Here is a 5316-nt window from a genome sequence, read left to right as displayed (position 1 = left end):
TACTAATGCGATAGAAATAGAGAAGATAATTCGACTTCTCAACTGAAATTCTAAAGTAATTGAAGGCCTTAGGAGAGAACTACATATATAGTATTTATGATATGTCCATAATAGCTATAGTGTTGAAGAACTTATTTTACTATACGTTAACTTGTTCTGAATGTATATATTATTTTGAAAACAAGTGAAGTGTGTGTGTGCTGTTTATTCATCGTTGAATTTATCGCTAACAAGTCACAGACACCTACTGTAGAAGAATCCTAAGCCAAACAACAACGTAGTATATATTATACTATTAATTAAGAAATATAACTAAAACCCTTTTTATTTTGACAATTGGCAAAGATCAGATTTTTAAATTCTGACAGGCGTTATATAAAAATTTTGCTCAAATCAATGTTTAATTATATTATTTTCATTCGCTTAAGAACAAGGTTCGTCGAAAAAATTTGCACTTTGATACTGAAATCACTCCTTTTTCTTAGAAATATCTATGATACATATACTAGCAGACAGAAAATTAATATAGCTTAACTTCTTCATGACCTAACCACAAAATGGATGTTTTTAAATTTTCGATTCCGGGTACAGTAATGGTTTGTTGAGTTACGAAAAAACGGTGATATTTGTGTACGTAACTAATGGTATTTTTTAAACTAGAAACTACCCTAAAACATTCTCGATTTATACACGGAAATGTGTAGACAATTTTCGTTAAAGTCTATACGGGTATCTTACCGACTCATGTCATTCATACAATTTTAGCTTGATCTTGCCTTGGACAATAATTTAAAAAAAAACATTTAAATTTATAAAAGGGGTAGTGTTTTACTTCGTTCATTAACATATAATTAAGTGTAAATCTACATTATAGACTATTTCGCCGCAAGAAGTGAATTCTAAATTTTAGCATTAAAAGTCCTCAACCTCACCATTGAGCCGCATACATATCTTTCATAAATAATTGAGCTTATGCTGTATAGATGAAAGCGTTTTTAAATGTTTTACTGACAATAAACAAATGTTTCAATAAATTCAACACCAGTTATTGACGGAATTTGATGTGAAGTTATCCAATGTTTGCTCTTAGTGTTTTACAGTTGTTAACAGTGTTCCAGATACACCAGAACTCATACGCTGTGTGTTAGTCTACAACAAAAATAATTAATAACATAATTTGCATTTGCACAACCAAATAACATGGAAAAAGTTACAAATGTACAACGTTTGTTAGAACGTTGAACAATGTATCACACATAAAAAAAAACCGACAAAAGACAAAAATATTAAAATTGTTGAGGGCAAACCGCACTTTATAAGAACGATCTTTCTGTTTCCATGCTGTTCTTGGAACTATTTCCTCCATTATAAATCATGTTCAAATAAGCCATGATTATGCACTATTGCCTGACCCTACAATTTCCTTGTAACAAGCTTCTAATTAGCTGCATATTCAGTTTTAAACAGTACATCCTGACAAATTTTACAAAGACCTTTCGTTGTACGTGAAATTTAGCGTCATGTTTAAGCACATTGAAGGCACTAAAGTTCATTAGAAATGCATCAGAAATCGTGAGATGTACGTAGTTGAACAGATTACTGATTCTAGATACTTCAAAAGCCTTTCTCATGAAAACGGTCATTGATTTTGCAATGTGACTATAAGGCTGGGTACATTTGGTTTGTGAACTTATTCAATGTCAGATCCTTGTTTATAATTTTGTTAAGATACCAACATATATATCCAGCTTCATTGTAATGGTTCTTTAGATCAGAGGGTTTTCCTTTTCAGCCATATAGCCCTTACTTTGGAACTTACTGTTATCCTAAACAACGTAATATGCAAGCTTTTTCTTTTTTCATGGAGAAGAATGAAGGCTCCCTCCTTAGAAATATTGTGTCCTTTGGTTCAGCATCGTTTATCTTACTGTATAAACATCCTTACTCGGAAAGGGTTTTTACATAATATTCAAGATGAAGGAAAGGGTTATGACATAATATTCTAGACGTAAATCTAATCGAGGCAGCATTCCAAAGCTGAGTTCTCAGGAACTGGCTGTGAGCCAAATATAAACACCTGTAGTGACACATCACTGCATTAGCATATATAAAGTGTGATTAATCCTCTATAACGTTCAAGACATAGGAAGGAATTGCGCTGACGATTAAGTTCTTGTAGGTTGAAATGTCCAACAAATAGTGGATTTTTGTTGAAGAGATAAAGGTAAAAAGTGAACGAGCTCACACTATGCTTGAGAAAAACTCAGTTTTTATTTGGTGTTTTCAATAATAATAGTGAAAGATATTATTGATAGATTAAGTTAAAATGTTCATAGATGAGTGAAATTATCTCCAGCAAATAAAGTCCACAGACAGTAACTTATGTATCATACAGAATGTAAATTTTGCACTTAGTGTTTAATTTGGGTATGATTTTATACTCCCAATCGTGCAAATTGAAATATTTTGTAACCTAGCAGTTTTAGTAAATCCATTTTTATCATTTATTAAAGTACAAGGTACAGTTAAAAGTTATGATAGTATAGGCTGTGAGTGTACGACCGGAGGCAGAAAGTAACGTCTACGTGGCATTGCTTTAAAGCCACCTTGGTCTGTACTGAACTTGCATCAGTAGGAAGTTTGATAGAAGTGAAATGTTAATTTCAATGGACTTTCGTAATCAGAAGCTAGAGATTGGCACTTGTATAATGACTATTTTGGTTAATCGTGTACGAACCAGTATTTACAGTTTCACTCCTCTTTCTTCTCTAGTGGACCCAACCAGTGGTGGAGGGAACTCAAGCAGATTATAGATATCTGAGATGTTCCCATAGACATGATACAATGGACAAGCACAGTTGTGAGCTGGTCAAATGTAAACACCTAAGGAAGTCTGGTGGAGCATGACATTCGCATATTTAAACAATATATATAGTGTATAGGTGATATACACGTGAGTAAACGTATAACTATAGCAATGCCATTTAATTAACCAGGTCAATAGATAGTAGTTGCGTCCGGGTCATATACAATCTTCAAACCAATATATTTTTTCCATCCTTACTTTTTGTTATGTACGGTTAAACTCTTTAGTCTATTTTGCTATCCTTCCAGAAGTTTCACAAACATTTATTCGACTGCTTGATCATCCATACTCTCATATGGAAGATGCATTTTGTTCACTGACAAAAGTACCAAGAACTCTTGTATGGTCTGATTGCAGCTGATGTTGGACCTGAAGAGAAGAATCTTCTATGAATATAACCTTCTTATAACATATTGGCTGTATCTGATATTATTGATAGCCATACCTCCTCAGGATCCAATAAACCAGTGACTTTTTCCACGATCATGACTACTATAAAATTCCCTATCTCAGATTAAATCGAGAAAGCTCCGGCCAGAGCCAACAAAGAATATATGAAAAAAGAAAGTAAATTAAAATGAAAGTCTCTCATCAAGAGGTACTGATTTTTTAACCAATATTACTTCACATTTATGAGGACATAGAAAGGAAAGAAAAAAGTTTTATTGTTGTAAAACTAAAATATATTTTACATACTGTTACGACATCGAGGTCACGTGACTAGTATCTTGCCACGTCATTCTCGAGCCTTCGTGAATTGTCGGGAGATTACTAGATATAGTGTAGTCTTGTATATATAAAACGTTCACGACGTGACGTGACGACAGTGTAATGAGTAATTGAATGTATGCGGACAAAATATTGTTGGCCGCGTGAGACGTGAATTATAGTGTTTGTTATAGAGCGACTGTTGAAATTAAGTGTATCGTAAAGTTGTATTCGGAAAGAATAAACCAGTTTTATTTAAGAAAGGACTTGTGTCGCTAAAGTTTCGTCGGAACGAATTTACGGAAAATTAATTACCAAACGGAGACGTAACAATATATTTATATATATATATATCCCTCACTGTATTTTTCATGTAAAACTATTTGTTGTCTTGTGCACTTTGTCTTAGAAAAGATCACTGTAAGGTAAGAAACACTATGTGAAGGTGGTCAGCTCTTTCAGTCAAGATCTATATCCATTCACTAGAAAGAGAGAAGTGCTATCTATTATCTTCAACATTTTGCACTTGTTTTTGACTGTATTGTAATTGAATAAAAATAACTTTCACTTTGTTTTACATTGTGTTTAGTTTTTTTCTTGAATTCAATCAAAGTCCAGGAAATTCAGATTTACCCTATAATATATTTCTTGGTCGAAACTTTCGTTATTAACGCATACTGCCGGATATATTGAGAAAAACAGTTTATCTGGAAGAACCACATGTGAATAAATTGCTGGTGATCTAGTTACTTATTGTCCTAGGCAATTTACTTGTAGTATCACTTAGAAATCTATCATAGAAGAGGTTGCAGTAGAGTTGCATGGTTCAAACACTATGTAGTTTCTATAGCGACTCAACTGTGTCGCAGTTTTTGTGATACCTGATAGTTATATCCTCATTTTTGTGATGGAATGAACAAACTAAACAGATGAAGCGATTGCGTACTGGGAAAGATGATGGTATTATGTTTTGTATATAGTCGTAATATTCTTTTAACAGGGATGTGTCCACCGAGATGACGTGAGGGACACCTCCATTGGAGAGCTCTGCCTCTCAGTCCCCTATATGAAATATAGTCTTTTAAAAATTTTATATTTTTAACATTGTGACTCCCACTAAGATGAAAGTGTTAATTTTTTCTGCCTCCAAACTAACTCTTTGTCCTCTTATGTCCCCCTCCCAATAAAAAAATCCTAGAAACACCACTGTATCTTAGTCTCATTCAGATTTCCTTCAGATTTTGCCCAGATCTCTCTATTTAGAGAACAGCGCTGTTAATTATCTCGTGTACTCGCATTTGATTTGTGTTGAAAATAAATAAAGATTACTTTACACTTTGTTTGGTCTCTTTCTTCAATTCAGTTCGTACCTTTAAAGTAACTCAGAGTACTTGGAAATACCACTCTCTCGTATATCTTTCTTAGATTCAAAGAAAGAAGTGCGATCACATATCATTTCTATGTACATGTTCATTAGTTGAATTTTTTATAGAGAGAAGTATTATTATTCCAACCTGTATAGTATTAATGTATTTGAAAATTCCCCACTAACGCATTATCTTTTTTTTTGTTTATTGTCAAGCACAGAGCTACCCGATTTTTAGAGTTATAAGTGATCAGACTTACCGCTCAACAACTGGCGAGAAGAGCAATGTGTTAACTCGATAATTAAAGCTGCAGTTTAGAATGTCTTGCATAGTATGTATATATATTACTGTTACGACAGCGGAAGTCACGTGACG

The sequence above is a fragment of the Limulus polyphemus genome, unplaced genomic scaffold, assembly GCF_000517525.1.
Source record: "Limulus polyphemus unplaced genomic scaffold, Limulus_polyphemus-2.1.2 Scaffold1631, whole genome shotgun sequence".
In the NCBI taxonomy this organism is placed as follows: domain Eukaryota; kingdom Metazoa; phylum Arthropoda; class Merostomata; order Xiphosura; family Limulidae; genus Limulus; species Limulus polyphemus.
Note: the sequence above shows the minus strand (reverse complement) of the source record.